Source organism: Tasmannia lanceolata, unplaced genomic scaffold, assembly GCF_043159265.1.
Source record: "Tasmannia lanceolata isolate RefF3 unplaced genomic scaffold, GAP_Taslan_0.1 ptg000006l, whole genome shotgun sequence".
Classification (NCBI taxonomy): Eukaryota; Viridiplantae; Streptophyta; class Magnoliopsida; order Canellales; family Winteraceae; genus Tasmannia; species Tasmannia lanceolata.
This window is the reverse complement of record NW_027518683.1, coordinates 23,581,565-23,599,309: the sequence shown is the minus strand read 5'-3', so window position 1 is coordinate 23,599,309 and position 17,745 is coordinate 23,581,565. Positions and strand designations below refer to the sequence as shown.

The following is a 17,745-nucleotide window of genomic DNA, read 5'->3' as shown; positions in this document are numbered from 1 at the left end:
CGGGTATCTCAGGAAAAAAATTCGGTTAACCGAATAACCGAAATTAACCAAAAACAAACATTGTTTTTTTAAAAACTGGTGTATAGGCACTCCGTAGGATGATCCAAACCGTCCATTTGATTGATCACAACTTCAATAGGTTGTGCCTAAAAAACCGTTTCGATAGATTGATCATAGCCCTCATATCAAACCGTCCAAATAGATTTTTTTGTCTTTTTCTATCACTATTAGTTATGGTTATAACCGAATTTTTAATCGGTTCGGTATCGATTTCCGAAATTTGATAACCAAAATTATTTTGGTTCAGTTATAACCGATTGAACACCCCTAGGTGTGAGCCCATGTAGGCGATATTTTTTCCAAAAAAACATCCATTTCATTGGCCACAAATTAAATATAACCTGAAAAATCATCTATGTAGGATGATCCTAGCGCTCGGATCTATCAAGGAACTGCATATTATGGAAACCTCTATAGATTGTAGGGTTGAGATTGCATTATAGTCCGAAATTTTCCCAAAAGCACTGTACGGCTTATCGATATTCCAAACTGTCCATTTCAGGGGCGGGGGCATAAATAGGTCTTGCCCAGAAAATCATTTGCAGTTGCATAGGATGATCCTAGCCCGCCGATCTATCAAGCAACTGCATATTATGGAAACCTCTATAGATTGGAGCATTTCGCTCATCCTATGAAAATGATTTTTGGGGCATAACCTATTTACGTTGTGGCCCATCAAATCGACGGTTTGGATCATCCTACGTTGTGAGCCGTACTGTACTTTTTGAAAAATATTGGATTATTCAAGCTTACACCATATAAAATCTCCAATAAATGGTTAGGGAATTTAATTCCATGTGCCTAAACATGATTTGTGTCCGGGAATTTAACTGGTAGAACTCACCCCTAAAAGCTAAGAGGAGAAGATCAACACCAATCCAACTTCTCTCCTTGAACCATCTCAGTGAGCTTATCCGCCACTTCTCTTCGGTTCCCACTTCGAATAATCGGATACTTCCATCTTGTCACCCAAAAGCTCCACCTTAAATGTGTGGCTGGTCATTTTCTCAAACATTGCTTCTCTCGAGCAATTTCACAAACACTTTGTGTGCACAACCCGGATGTTCTGATTCCAACTGTCAGGGAGCTTAACCGAGTAGAACTCACCCCTAAAAGCTAGCCATTAGAGGGAGGATGCCCATTCCCTTATAAACCATCCCCATCCATTTCACTGATCCGATGTGGTACTATTTGCTTTTACGTGGAACCTCGACAATCTCCCCCTCCACACGGAAGCAATGTGGACAATCTCGCATCTCCACGTGGCGGCAACGTGGGAACCACGAGATACTGCATCGGGGTTTTCGAGAATTTATATGATGCCCGACCGTCAAAATAGCAAGGGCTAGGTGGTTTGACCTTGATTTTTGATCTGGTCAAAACACCTTTTTTTTAGTGTTTTGACCAAATCAAAAATCAAGGCCACCTAGCCCTTGTAAATTACCCGGTCGGCCATTATATAAAAACTCTCTCTCTCTCTCTCATATATATATATATATATATATATATATATATATATATATATATATATATATATGAGAGAGAGAGAGAGCGGTTTCTACACACGTGTAGATAAGTTATCTACACACTAGCTTAAAATACAGTGGAGGCCCACATTGTTTGGGTGATCCAAACCATTCATTTGATTGGCCCTCACATAGATAGGGTGTCCAAAAAAAATCAGCTCCATAGAATCATCCTAACCCTTCAAACCGTGGAGGCAAAAAATGCGGGTTGGGTCGGGTTGGAAAAAAAGGTTGCTCAGGTTGGGTTGGGTTGAACTTCATCAGGTTGGAACTCGGTTTAGGTAGGGTTCGGGTTGAGTAAATGGTTCCTCGGGTCGAGTTTGGGTTGGGCTCAACCCGACCCGAGTTGTTTCCCTAGCAAGGTCGCACTATGAGCACCATAATTTTTCTAAAGGACTTTACTTCAAAACCTCAAAGGTCTTGATCGTGAGTCCATGAGAAAACTCGGCATGGCCGAGTCCCATGGCTCCCCTGAGGCCTAAACTTGGGACCTATGACCCCACCCTGGTTATATAATTTTTACTTCACCTTTGATGTGGGTTCCGCTTGATGTGACTTGGATTTTTGAACTTGGGTTTGAGCCTTAGTTGTGAGAAGGCTTTTTCTTGGGCTTCTTAGTTGGGTTGGTGTGTTGCAACCAACGGCTTAAAGGTTAAGGGTTGACAACATAGGAAAGGAAAACAAAAAAGATAAACTATTACATGAAGTTCCCAAGCTGTGAGCCAAAATCCAATACATCAAAAAACTAAGTCCAAACCTAATTAAGAAGCCCAAGAAAAAGCCTTCTCACAACTAAAGCCCAAACCCAAGTTCAAAAATCCTGTAGCCAAGGCTACCCACAAGAACTGGGTATTGACTATGATGAGACCTTCTCCCCTGTTGCCAAAATCTAGAATATCAGAGCTTTCCTTGTATTAGTTTCCGACCATGACTTTGACCTTTATCAAATGGATGTGAAAACAGTAATCTGAAATCTGTATCTTATGAAAAGAACAAGGCAACTTCCACCGAGGAGCACGGACTTTAGCTGACACAAAACTCATACACTGATTGTGGCTCCCTTCCATTTTCACCTCCAATACCGGACCAAAAAGATTCCCTAATGAAAATTGTCTTCATACCGTCTAAAATATTGAAGTTTTCTGCATCTAAGGTTTGATAGGATTTCTAAGGTTATGTCTCTTATTTTTGATGGATTACCTATAAAATGTTGTGCAATGGAAAAGATTGGGGTTACTGTTTCTTTTTGTAATTGATTTTCAATTCTTGTAGTTTGAGCCCTCATTGTTGCCAAGATTTGATCAGTGAAGTTCTTCTGATCAAGGACATTTTTTATCTTTTGAATTTGGGGGTGAGTGTTGGTGTATTGCAACCAACGACTTAAGGATAAAGGGTTGTCGGTGTGTTGCAACCAACAGCTTAAGGGTTAAGGGTTGACAACATAGGAAATGAATACCCTAAAAGATCACAACATCAAATTGTCCTACCACCTCAATCAACTACTCCAAAGGTCACAACCCAATTTGATAACGATACCAATGATCGATCATTCATATTAAAAGATTTATGTAATCTTCTTCTTCAAGTTTTCTTGCCAAGCTTTACTATTGGCGTACTCTCTATAACTTGTCTTGAGTACTTGATAGAATTTCACTGTTTGGTGATTTAATTTGGTTTCACTGTTGATGCTTTGGCTATTTTGACGACGACGCTTTTGATGGATGTCTTGAGTGAACAAAACTTGGCTCCAGCCAGGTCTGGAGGAAGTTCCTCCAACCCCTCTAATAGCGAGGGTGTGAAAATATCAAATCCATGCCTACCTTTTATTTTCAGAAGGAATTGATATTTCTACAGCATTTTTTATCACAGTACTAGTAAGGGGTCTAGAGGAACTTTCCTCCAGACAGGTCTGGAGCCAAGTTTTATTCGTCTTGAGTGCCCACAATTCAAGTTAAAACTTTTTTTAAAGCATGAAATTGAATAAAAGAGACGTCTGAGGGTGAAGGCTTAAGGCTACATTTATATCGGCTGTATTGGTAAATCACAACAGTTTTGAGACTAGCTAACCAGTTGATCTTCCATCTTAGCCTCACTAATATACTAGGATTAGTAATAAGTGCAGTCCACTATTTATTACCGTTAAGCCATCTACCTAATCACCAAAACTATATAACCCATTATTGTACATGTGGGCCCTATTCACCATTGCTCACTTAACTAATGTGATCCCTTGTTTTCTAGAAAACATGCATCCAAATGAGCAGAATATCTTTCCAAACTCTGTTTCAATGAGGTGCGTTTGGATTACCGGAATCAGGAATCAGTATGCATTGTATGATGCATGCAACGACATATAATAGGTGGGCCCGTGTGTCATACGTCTGTTCGTAGATAGGACTACATTTTGAAAAAATACGATGAAGCCCACCTTGTTTGAAGATCCAAATCATTCAGTTTTTGGGCCCCAATGTTTCTAGACCATGCCCAAAAATCATCTCCAATGGATTGAAGTGTCGGGGTCATCCAATGGAGATGATTTTTGTGGAACGTCATATTTATGCTGGGTCTAGCAGCTGAAGGGTTTAGATCTTTGAACAAGGTTGGCCCCAACGTAAATAGGAAAATCATCTCCATTGGATGATCCTAACTCTTTGATGAGATTTCTATATGATATGTTTCATCTACAAATTAGATGGTTAGATCATTCAATGGAGATGGTTTTTTAGGAAACATTGGGGCCCAACAATCAAATGGTTTGGATCTTCGAACAAGGTAGGCTTCACTGTATTTTTTTTCAAAACATACGTATGTTACACTGGGCCCACTCTGTTTGAAGATCCAAACCATTCATTTTTTCGAGCCTCGACGTAAATAAGTTGTGCCTACAAAATCATCTCCACTGGATGTTCCCAACCCTCCAATCTATCTAATACAATGGTACCTCATATAAAAATCTACGGTTTGAAGAGTTAGGATCATCTTGTAGAGATGATTTTTAGGGAAAGGCCGATGTAAGTTAGGTCACAACAAATGAACGGTTTGGATCTGTAGACACCCCAATTTGACCGAACCTCAAACCAGCATGTGTGAATAAAAATCCCTCGAATAAGTGAATTAGTGTCCCAAAATTCACCCTATGGTAGTTTAGGATCCCAAGTAGGTCCCTGCAAAATTTCACAGAAATCTGCCAAAAACTACCCAATAGGATGAGCCTAGTTAGGATTGTAGTACAAGAGGGGAGTGTATTAGCTTATTACCCAGTTAACTTTTACACTAGAGCAGGAAGGGGGGTAAGTTAGCCGAATTAGAAAGACAACTTAGCTTAGGATGTAAGCTACCTCCTAAATGGGGGTGATTTATCTCTTTTAATTTTTCAAACCCTTATTCAATTAGAAACAACTCAAAGCATAACCTAAAAAGGGGTGTCCAGGTGACTTAAGGGGGCAAAAATTATGTCCAAAGTCTATATATAGAAGGTGTGGGCTCACATTTTAGCTAATCTAGGGTTTGCTTAGTTTTCTAGAGAGAGAAAGAGGGGGGGGTTTGTTGAAACCCTAATTTTCTAATCAAAGAGCTCCGACCATTGCTTTCTTCTCCGATTGTAGCATCTTCTCCGGCTAGTTATCTGACTAGTTCTCCGGCTAGATTCATCTTTTTCGGCCAGCAGTTTTCCTTCGGTAGATCCAAGTTTAAGGTTTCTTCTTGTCTTTTTCATTTTCTTTTTGATCTATAATTCCTGCTTCTTTTTCATGAGATCTTATTTTTCTTTCAATTTTTTCTCTATAAAAACCTATATCTGAATTTTAATGCTCTCATTTTAACTTTTTCTACAGTATATTTAGATTTTTTTACCTTCCTCGACAAGCTTGCTAAAAATCTCCTTAGATTCTTCATTTTGTTTGTTATTTTCCTCTATTCTCTTTACATTTCCTATCAAATTACTTCAAGTCTGAATTTTCTTATGACTGAATTTTAGATCTTATCTTTCTTCAATTTTTATAGCTTTCAATTTTTTTGGATAGAGTTATAGATCTGTTTTTTCATATTCAAGTAATAAAATTAGTTCCTTTAATTAGATTTGGCTCCATTTCATTACCTCGTCGGTGAATTGTATTAAGCTTCAATTATACTCTATTTGAGCAAAAGAATTCAACAGTAAAATTAGGCATTTATCTTTATCAGGAATTTCTTTAATCGGATATTTGTTAGATTTGAGGATTTCCTCTGTTGAAAGATATGTTCATGAGTTGAATGAGTATTATTTAATTAAAATGGACTGGTATGATCTCCGAATATCTTTCTTTTTAATGTTCTCTGGTAGTAAATGTCAATTTTAATGATTTTCATGAAGTTGTGGTGAAATTATTTTCGAGATCTCATACTAAATTTTTCTTCAGATGTGAAAAATCAGTTGTTGGTCTTATCATATTGATTCAGTTTTGCAATTATTGCTTATGAATTCTCCTGAGATTGAAATATTGATTGAAAATTTGATCTTGAAATTTTACTCTTGCTTGAAGCTTTAATAAGTTCCATTTTCGTGATCTAGTGATTACTGATTAAGATCCATGACTTGGTTTGGATTTTATACAATCAAATTTTCTTTGAGATATGATAGTAAATGTTGGAAAGTTGCCTTGTTTTCCACGGAGGAGTGGGAGGATAAAAATAGAAAGCTACTCATTTAGGTTTTTTAAAAACCTAAATATAGAAGAGAGTTTGGCATTGCCATTTCAAAAAAAAAAAAAAAAAAAGAGTTTGGCATTCTCTCTTGTGGGTGAGAGAACGACAACTTGAGGAGCAAGAAGAGAGAGAGAAAGAGGAAGAAGAAGAAAGTGGGTTTTCTTTGGGTTCCTCTTAAAGCTTTCTCTTTGAGTTTTTTATTAGATATTCTTGGGTTTTTCTCGGGTTATCTCTTGTACGGTCTTGGTTTTTGAAGCAAGGAAAGGGTTGCGGGTTTTGGGTTTGGGTTTGATCAATTGTAATCATTTATATGTTGTTTTTCTCATAGTGGAAGATCGTGTTTCTCACCCGTGGAGTAGGTTTGGCCGAACCATGTAAAATCTTGGCATCCATCTTGTGGCTTGATTTACTAATTTTATTTTCCAGTTAAATTTGTGCACGATCGGATTGATTTGCGCGGCGGATTTTCTCAACAAGTGGTATCAGAGCTGTGGTTGGAGAGATCGTTGGACGGGTGGAGTGATCGTGGGTGTTGTGGTTGGATTGCGGTTAGAGCGGTTTTTGGAGTAGAAAGATTGTCCAAGAAAGATTCTCGTTCGAGGTAGAGCGCTACACTGTGAAGTGCAGAGTAATATGAGATAGCGGTAAAAATCAAGTTCTACTCAGTTCAACATCGACATATTTGACTGAAAAGACAATTTCACTCTATGGCAGATAAGGGTGAAGGGCATCCTAATTCAACAGGGCTTGGAGCTAAGGCGTTGAAGGGAGGGGATGGGAAGGCGGAGAAGATGACTGGTGACGAGTAGGAAGACATAAAGTCAAGGCGGTCAGCACGATTTGACTATGTCTGTCAGATATCGTTATGTTCAACGTTATGGAAGAAGAAGATGCGCCTAAATTATGGGAGAGGTTGGAAAAGCTTTACGTGTCAAAAAGCATGGCCAATCGGTTGTATCTGAATCAACAATTGTACGGGCTGAAGATGCAGGAAGGCGGGGATCTTCTCGAACACATTACGGTGTTCTACAGGCTTGTGGATCAACTCCACAAAGGTTGACAAAAAGTTGAAGGAAGAAGACAAGGCCCTTTTGCTTCTTACTTCGCTTCCTGATTCGTATGACAACTTGGTGACGACTTTATTGTATGGCAAGGATACGATAAAGTTGGAGGAAGTCACAGCGTCGCTTTTATCAAATGATATCAAATGAGATACGAAAGAAACCTATTCTTGGTGGAAATGAAGAGCATGTGTTGGTTGTTCATGGTAGGAATCAAAGAGGAAGGTCGTCTGACAAGGGATCTGGAAAAGGAAGGTTAAGATCCATGGTCGGCGGAAAGGGCGTGCAGTGTTACTGTTGTAGGGAATATGGCCACATCAAGCGGGATTATCCAAAGCGAGCTGACCAGGTGGACAATGGTGCTACGAATATGGTGGTGACGGTAACGGATGAGCATGGCAAAGTGTTTGGAGACGTTCTCATAGTCTCCTCAAGTAATCGCACTGCTCATGATGAGTGGATTCTAGATTCAGGTTGCTCTGTTCATGTATGCTTTAAGAGGGAATATTTTGATACGTTCCAGGAGACAAGGGCGGGTGTAGTGTCATTGGGTGACATGTCTACTTGTGACGTCACATGAGTTAGAACGGTAAAGATCAAGATGTTTGATGGAGTGGTTTGTACTTTGGGTGGTGTGGAAAGCTCCCACTAGTTCCTTTCTTTATCACTCTTCTAGTTTCATATACATGGTTATGTCCATTTTAGAATTTTGGTTACTTATTAGTTTTAGATAGAATTGTTTATTTATCTCTGGAAATTATTCTTTTACTCAAGGGCTGTGATATGGACACATGGAGCCCATCTTTAGGGGACGTGCTTAGTCTCTATAGCATCCCCTCCTTCCTTCTTCTCCTATATGAGATTGGCTTAGTCTTTTAGATGTATTTTTAGTAGTTTATCTTTCTCAATCATAGCAGGGGCGATGATATTGACACATGGAGCTCACCTATTTAAGAGACCATCTTAGTCTCATTAGCAGGCCACCCCTAGCAGACTGTCCTAGTCTTATAAATAGAACACTCTCCCTACTAATTAGGGACTAACACATTCATTTATCTATCCTATTTATCATTGCAGGGTCGATGATATGGACACATGGAGCCTACCACTTTAGGAGACTATCTTAGTCTCTCTAGCAAGTCACCTCTAGGAGAATGTCCTAGTCTCAAAATAGAATATTTCTCCTACTGATTAGGGACTAACTTATTCATTTAGATACCCTTATTTATCACTGCAAGGGAGATGATGAGGTTACTTGGAGTCCATCTTTGTGTCTAGGAGACTTGCCTGGTCTCATTAGCACCCTAATTGTCTCCTCTTCTTCCAGGATACTTGCTTCAGTCTCATTAGAACCCCCTTCATAAAGTCATTAGTTTAGAAGTCTATCATATAGACTAAGTGTAACGCCCCGGATTTTTAGAAATACCAACTCGGTGCGTAGAAGAATATTACATCATCTTTCTCAAAAACTTTCATTATTCCCAAGATCTCAAATACAACAACTACGTTTAGAGGGTTTACAGAAATTTGGTCTAACTTATTACATCTTAATTCAAGACATAGTTGATACATATTTAAAACATATTTGTCCTTTAGAACAGTTCTGGATTCAACTCTAGCATTCCTCATCTTTCATCTATACTTCACTTGGGGGTAAAAACAATAAAACAAGGAAAAAGGGGTGAGCTCAAATAGCCCAGTAGGGTATAAACAACAAGTGATGTAGAATTGTCAAGCTCATAAGAACATGATATTTTGCAGATAGGACATCTCACATTATAAACATGGAAAGAAAGAATAAGCACAACATACTTTCCAAACGTATAGAGAAAACTTACAGAACTTGATATCAAGAATTATATATAAAATTATATATATAGACTTCATTAAGCATAGATGCTTTCATTCATAGCCATATCTCGGCCCATTCATAGCCATACCTCGGCTCATAATCCTCTAGATTTACACTCTCTAGAGTCGTCTTTACCCACGTGCACATGGAGGACTATAACGCGTCCACCCGTCATCATATCATAACTCAGTCCATATTCAGAATTAGGGTATCACAAGATAAACTCTAAACATAAACATATCTCACGGAAATAAGTTTCGAGGATACAAAATAGAATTATAGCTTTATCAGTAAAATTATTTATCTGAAATGAATGGGGTCTGAAAGAAAGGATCCCCCTTGGATTCTCATCAGTTGTGGATCTTAGAAGGATAGAAACTCTTATATATAGCAAAAGATAATCAATGGAATAAAACCCTTACATATAGTAAAAGAGAATCAATGGAATAAAACCCTTACATATAGTAAAAGAGAATCAATGGAAGAAAACCCTTACATATTGTAAAAGAGAATCAATGGAAGAAAACCCTTACATATAATAAAAGAGAATCAATAGAAGAAAACCCTTACATATAGTTTTCCGGTCACAGGTTTGTTTGAGCTTACACCTTGGAGTGGATAACCTGTAAATATATTCTAATTTTATCAAATTCATGTTTTAAGGCAGTGTCCTTTCTGTCCAGGTAATGTCCATCTATGTCCAAAATAATGTTCCCTGTGTTCAGTGTTCTTTCTATTAAATTTTAAGATCATGGGGCCCATCATGCACTATTCATATGGACCCCACATGTTACTATTCATGTGGACCCCACAGGTTACTATGCTCAGCAGTTCACCATTCTTTGATTTAGTTTATTTCTTGGCTACCATGCTCAGCAGTTCGCCTTTCTTTGATTAAAGTTTACTTTACGGTTACTATGCTAGCATTTCACCGTTCAAATAAGATGAGCTACTATGCTCAGCAGTTCGCCTTTCTTTGATTAAAGTTTACTTTACGGTTACTATGCTAGTATTTCACCGTTCAAATAAGATGATAAAACTTGCATAATCTATAGCGAGTTATCGCCTCTTATGCATGCTTTATCCTAATATTTACATAGGTGGTAGAACCAACCATATTACCCATAATAAATACTTTAACTATCTATATGAAAGACTTACCTTGGTAGTGATGAAGTGGATTTTCTTTTCCTTCTCCTCTCTCTCTTTTTCCCTCTCTCTCTTACTCTTTCTTCTCTCTCGTTCTCTTTTCTCTCTCTCTTTTTTTTTTCTTCTTCTTCTCTTCCTCTATTTATAGGTATTTTTTTCAACTACAGTCTTAAATTCACAACTACTCTCTTAAATGCTTTCACAAAAATATAGGAATAGTAAAGGTATAAATAAATGAATAGTAAAGGCTGCTTGAATAGTAACAGGATGATTAATATTATTTAATTATTATTTTCGTCGGTGAAGCGCAACTCATTAATGATAGTGGTTGTGGAGTGACCCGTTTAACCAATGAGTTAATGAAAGTGGTTGCGGTGTGTCCTTCTGGTAGTGGTTTCCACTAGTGATGGGTCCCGCTATTTGTGGGTCCTGCTTGTTGTGGGTTCCACTGGCGGTAGGACCCGCTTGTGTGGGGCCCGCTGATGTGGGACCTACTGTTGGTGGGACCCGCTTGTGAATAGTACTCGGTGGGTCTTACTGTGAATAGTAATTTTGAATAGTTTATCTCAATAGTGAACTTGCATAGTATTTCTGCATAGTAATCTTACGTAGTATTTCTGCATAGTAATCTTGCATAGTGACTATTGTGAATAGTAATTATGAATAGTGACTATTGGTAATTTTTAATTAATATGTGTAAGTATCTACTCATTTTTAGTTGACATATGGGGCGGTGGTTTAGTGGTAGGAAGCCGTTCAATCCTCGCTCAGCGTTGGGTTCGAATCGCGTACGCCCTATTATGCCAGATGTCCTCATGCCTGATTAACTCGGGGAAAAATGAGTAATGGCCGATGATTACCCACCTATGAGGCCATTTTTATTTATTTGTATATATATATATATTTTACCGGTTATTACATTCTACCCCCCTTAAAAAAAATTCCGTCCTCGAAATTTTACGTACCTTAAGAAGTAAATAGATGAGGATACTTTTGTTTCATCTCCTCCTCCGGTTCCCATGTTGCTTCCTCGGTGGCTTGGCTCCTCCACAGAATCTTCACCAGTGATATTCTTTTTGTCCGAAGAATTTGTTCTTTTCGATCAAGGATTTGTACTGGTTGCTCTTCATAAGACAAATCTTGTTCCAACTGCATTGGTTCTGTTTGCAGTACATGTGATGGGTCCGCCAAGTATTTCCTTAAAAGTGAGACGTGAAACACATTGTGAACATGTGACAAGGCTGGTGGCAAAGCTACACGGTATGCTACTGGTCCAATTCGTTCAAGTATTTCGTATGGTCCAATATATCTGGGACTGAGCTTCCCTTTCTTTCCGAACCTTATAACACCCTTCCAAGGTGATACTTTTAAGAATACACGGTCACCCACTGCAAACTCCAGGTCTCGACGTCGATGATCGGCGTAGCTCTTCTGTCTGCTTTGAGCCGTCCTCATATGTTGTTGGATCATACGTACTTTGTCAGTAGTTTCTTGTACTAACTCTGGGCCTAGAAGTTTTCTTTCTCCGACCTCATCCCAACACGTCGGTGTTCTACACCTCTTACCATAGAGAGCTTCATAGGGTGCACTCTTTATACTAGAGTGATAACTGTTATTATAAGAATGTGGTACCCGGATCCCGCGAGAGGGGCGGGGCGCGAGCCGCCACGCGCTCTCTCTTTTGGTCTCTCGTATCCACGCGATTGGCGTGTGCATTTTAATGTTGATTTGAATTAATCTTTCCTGTGAACTTGGGATCACTAAGGCAATCCGAATTCCACACGAAAGAGACTGACAGAGTCGCCACCTAGATGTGGGATCTAGGACCCGTAATTAACCAGAAATCTAGACTCGCTACCTGGTTACGAGAATGGAAGGTATGGGGAGTTATCCACCACATGCACCATTCCTGTCCGATAATCGGTCTTCGATTCCAAAAGCTAACTCTTTTAAATTTATTTTAAATGGCTCATTCAACTCTATGTTAATGTGCGAACTAAGTGACATGCATCCTAAAATCTAATTTCAATGGGAATCCTAAATGTGTATCTTGATTTATTAATTTGTCTGGGTTCAATCTAAGTGAAAGTTCTCCTAGAATTCTAATTTCATGGAAAGCCCTAAATGATTTGATTAAGCATTTACAAGAAAATTAATATCCAAAACACCACAATTTGTTATGGTGCCGACTCGCGGGTGGTATGCCGTCAGACATCCAAGCTGCCTACGTACCCAAGCCTCACTGGGATCAGAGTCGACGTAGTTCGGTGCACCTAAGCTAAGCTACATATGCCTAACTCAACTAGGACACCGATCTAGACGGGATTGACTGTTTCAACAGTTTTAAGAGAAGTTATTTAATTCAAGTTGAGGATTTTATTATCTTAGGATTTCATCGAAGATGCTATATGATCCTATCTAAATGCAAGTTGTCCCTTAGACTAATGCAGGTTAGCCTACATCCTAGTTTACTAGGCTTGTCCTAGGGAAAAACTGGATGACTAGTGTAACTTGACCTATGGCACGGTTGCTATACATAGCAAGCGTCCGTGATGAGGCTGGACTCCTAACTCTAGGACTCCCTAAAACTTAGGACACGACACGACACCGGTGTTCCTAAATTGGGCTCTAAGGGTCCTTACGACGGAAACCGTGATCCAACGGTTCTGAAAGACACAAGACAAATCGATTTAAATTCTCGAGGTTAGTGAAAAAAGGGATGGAAGAGATGATGAAATAGTGTGAGGGAATGAGAAAGATAGAGAAAGGTGCGACTGAACTTGGGAGTGCCAAATTGCCTACGTACCCCGCGATGGGGATCAAGCCACACGTAGTTCCGCTGGCGAGGTTGCTTGGATTTTGGAAGACAGAATTGGTATTTGTATCTGGAATCGGGTTTGCATTTGAGCATTGGACTTGAGATTCAGAAACATTGATCTAGCAATGGGATTTTGGAATTGGGAATTTGCATCAAAGAATTGAGCATATAGGAATCATCAAGGGTTTGAATTTTCGGAATTCAAAGTGGGCGGGCTTATGAGATTCGGCCAAATGGATTCAGACATGCGACTCGGATTGTGTTGGGATATTACTTGGTTGGATTGGGTTAATAGTTAGGGTCAAGTGAGTCGGGTCTAAGTTAGGAGCAAACCCGAGACTAGCCATGGTCTAACTAGGAGGAAGCAGGGTACAAACCAGGGTGCGGACCAGGGTGCACCAGGGTGCGAACCAGCAGGGAACCAGGGTGCGAACCAGCAGGGGAACCAGGGTGCAACCAGCAGGGAACCTGGGTGCAACCAGCAGCGAACCTGGGTGCGAACCAGCAGGGAACCAGGGTGCGAACCAGCAGGGGAACCAGGGTGCAACCAGGAGGGAACCTGGGTGCAACCAGCAGCGAACCTGGGTGCAACCAGGGTCTAACCAGAGTGCGAACCAGCAGGGAACCAGGGTGCGAACCAATATCGAACCAGGGTGCGAACCAGTAGGGAACCAGGGTGCAACCAGCAGGGAACCAGGGTGCAACCAGTAGGGAACCAGGGTGAAACCAGCAGGGGAACCAGGGTGCGAATCAGTAGGGAACCAGGGTGCAACCAGCATCGAACCTGGGTGCAACCAGCAGCGAACCTGGGTGCAACCAGGGTCTAACCAGAGGCTAACCAGGGGGAAAACGGACCCTGCATGCTTCCTAACATGGTTTTTCTTTTAAAGTAAAAGATATGTATGAAAACAGACCCTACATAGAATTGAAATAAATGCCTACCTCTTTGGAAACCCACTTTGTGTTTGATTTTTCTTTGATGTTAATTCTTTGAAGATGATTCCTTGCTTGATAATGACTGCTTTTGATATATATCACCCAACGTATAAAATCACCCGATCCGGCAAGGATGGCCGAACCCTTGAAGAGATGAGGGAGAGGGATGAATTTTCTAAGAGAGGGGTTCTTTTTCTTCTCCTCTTGGATGGTGGGATGAGAGGGTATTTATAGGAGAATGAGATAGGAGGTTAGGTGAGGTTAGGTGGTTTTGGATGGTTAGGATGAGAGGATGAGGTTAGGTAAGGTTAGGTGGGGTTAGGTAAGGTTAGGTGAGGTTAGGTGAGGTTAGGTGAGGTTTGGATGGTTAGGATGAGAGGAGATGTTAGGTGAGGTTAGGTGAGGTTTGGATGGTTAGGATGAGAGGAGAGGTTAGGTGGTTTTGGATGGTTAGACCCAGGTCAAGATCTGCCATTGATCTAATGATTTACGGAAATCGGGTCTCGGAATGGAATCAGGGTCCGGGCTATGAAGTGACCCTAGCTTATTTTGTCCCGATTGATGATCCGTAAAGTCAGATCAAGATATTAATGACCTAAAACATATAAATCAATGATAGAGGGGGTTCTCACATGGATTTAACACACTAATTTATTTGTTGATTAAAACAAAACAAAATGGGGTGTCTACAGATGCCCCTCTTTGGTAGAGATGACGTAGTCATTGAATACCAAAGTTAAAAATGACAGAACCATTTTGCGTAGCTTTAATCGACAAAGGACTCTCTAGACACAACGCACCTTAACATAATGCAAAACCTTAGATGAAACCCTAGAACTTGAATAATAAAAAAAACTCGATGCGGCGCCGTTCACAAACGGGCAATTAGAGAATGAGATATCATTTTCGAATGGATTCTGAAGGGAAAGGACAAAGATCGCTCTCAAACAGTTTTTAGAAGGAGATGAGACGCCGCTCACAAGCGGGTTCAACGAGGATAAGAAGCATTCCCAAATGGACTTGGATAATGAGGCACCGTTCACAAACGGCCTCAAGGAGGATAGAAAACCATTCACAAATGGACTCGAGAAAAGAGGCACCGTTCACAAACGGGCTCAAGGAGAAGACAAGACCATTCACAAATGGACTCGAGAAATGAGGCACCGTTCACAAACGGGCTTAAGGAGGACGATACCATTCACAAATGGATTCGAGAAAAGAGGCACCGTTCACAAACGGGCTCAAGGAGAAGACAAGACCATTCACAAATGGACTCGAGAAATGAGGCACCGTTCACAAACGGGCTCAAGGAGGACGATACCATTCACAAATGGATTCGAGAAAAGAGGCACCATTCACAAACGGGCTCAAGGATAAGACAAGACCATTCACAAATGGACTCGAGAAATGAGGCACCATTCACAAACAGGCTCAAGGAGAAGACGAGACCATTCACAAATGGACTCGAGAAATGAGGCACCGTTCACAAACGGGCTCAAGGAGAAGACGAGACCATTCACAAATGGATTCGAGAAATGAGGCACCGTTCACAAACGGGCTCAAGGAGAAGACAAGACCATTCACAAATGGATTCGAGAAATGAGGCACCGTTCACAAACGGGCTCAAGGAGAAGACAAGACCATTCACAAATGGACTCGAGAAATGAGGCACCGTTCACAAACGGGCTCAAAGAGGACACGAGACCATTCACAAATGGACTCAGAAAATGAGGCACCGTTCACAAACGGGCTCAAGGAGAAGATGAGACCATTCACAAATGGACTCAGAGAATGAGACACCTGTTCACAAACGGGTTCGAAGAGAAGACGAGACCATTCACAAATGGACTCGAGAAATGAGGCAGCCCCGTTCACAAACGGGCTCGAAGAATTTAGAGATTTTTTATGAACTTGAATTTGACGTAGGATTGGATTTTTTATTTTTTATTTAATTAAGGATTTGGATTTGATAATTTTTTTTTATTTTTGGAAAATGAGGTACCGTCCGCAAATGGGCTCAAGGAGAAGATGAGACCATTCACAAATGGCCTCGAGAAAAGAGGCACCGTTCACAAACGGGCTCAAAGAGGACATGAGACCATTCACAAATGGACTCAGAGAATGAGAAACCTGTTCACAAACGGGTTCAAGGAGAAGACGAGACCATTCACAAATGGACTCGAGAAATGAGGCACCTTTCACAAAAGGGCTCAAAGAGGACATGAGATTTTTCATGAACTTGAATTTGACGTAAGATTGGATTTGTTTGAATCGGGGATTGGATTTGATGAATTTTTTTTATTTTTGAGAAATGAGGTACCGTCCGCAAACGGGCTCAAGGAAAAGACGAGACCATTCACAAATGGCCTCGAGAAAAGAGGCACCGTTCACAAACGGGCTCAAAGAATTTAGAGGTTTTCATGAATTTGAATTCGACGTAGAATTGGATTTTTTTTAATTAAGGATTTGGATTTGATAAATTTTTTTTATTTTTGGAAAATGAGGTACCGTCCGCAAACGGGCTCAAGGAGAAGATGAGACCATTCACAAATGGCCTCGAGAAAAGAGGCACCGTTCACAAACGGGCTCAAAGAGGACATGAGATTTTTCATGAACTTGAATTTGACGTAAGATTGGATTTGTTTGAATCGGGGATTGGATTTGATGAATTTTTATTTTTGGGAAATGAGGTACCGTCCGCAAACGGGCTCAAGGAGAAGACGAGACCATTCACAAATGGGCTCGAGAAATGAGGCACCGTTCACAAACGGGCTCGACGACACAAGATAGCTTTGATTGATGAATTCAACAATGAAAAATTTAGAGATTTTTATGAATTTGAATTTGACGTAGGATTGGATTTTTTGAATTGGGGATTGGATTTGATGAATTTTTGATTTTTTGAGAAATGAGGCACCGTCCACAAACGGGCTCAAGGAGGACATGAGACCATTCATAAATGAACTCAGAAAATGAGGCACCGTTCACAAATGGGCTCAAGGAGAAGACGAAACCATTCACAAATGGACTCGAGAGATGAGGCACCGTTCACAAACGGGCTCAAGGAGAAGACGAGGCCATTTGCAAATGGGCTCGAGAAAAGAGGTACCGTTCACAAACGGGCTCGAAGAATTTAGAGATTTTCCATGAACTTGAATTTGACGTAAGATTGGATTTGATGAATTTTTTATTTTTTTTGAACTCAATGAAATCGGGGATATTATGGATCGTGCCCGACAAAGATGTTGGAAACTAGGACTTTGACGAATGATGAAACGGCAAACCTTTGGAACGAAGAACCATTACTAGCAAGAATGGATTAGGAACATTTTTATGAAACTTCAACAAGATTTTTCTCAAAGAGACTGCTGGTCTTGTCTTCTGGGGATTTTGATAACTGAAACCTTGAACAAGACATTTGAGATTGGTAATTTAGAACAACGACTCTCTTGGATATTAACATGGAAAAGCGGGATCTGCTTCTTGACAGGTGTTTAGATAAACATTTCTTGACCAGGATAACTAACCGGAAGGGAATTATGAATTTGAATGGTTCATCTTTCTGAGAAATTGGCTCAACCACCATTGCATCTGAGGTTCTTCCAAGCTTAAGGTGCCTTCCTGGGGTATGATCTTTTTACGGAAGCTGGGCTTTCTGAT

At 40.3% G+C, this 17,745-nt stretch overlaps 1 protein-coding gene across 2 annotated transcripts in view; it reads right to left on the bottom strand.

Moving 5' to 3' along the window:
• Positions 1 to 14,390, bottom strand: part of LOC143880134 (uncharacterized) — a 72,360-nt gene extending 57,970 nt beyond the window's left edge. For both annotated transcript variants that reach the window (XM_077382897.1, XM_077382898.1), the window contains exon 1: positions 14,092 to 14,390. The gene's annotated coding sequence lies outside the window, so the exon portion shown is untranslated. The remainder of the gene's footprint in view (positions 1 to 14,091) is intronic.
• Between the last annotated feature and the right edge of the window lie 3,355 nt (positions 14,391 to 17,745).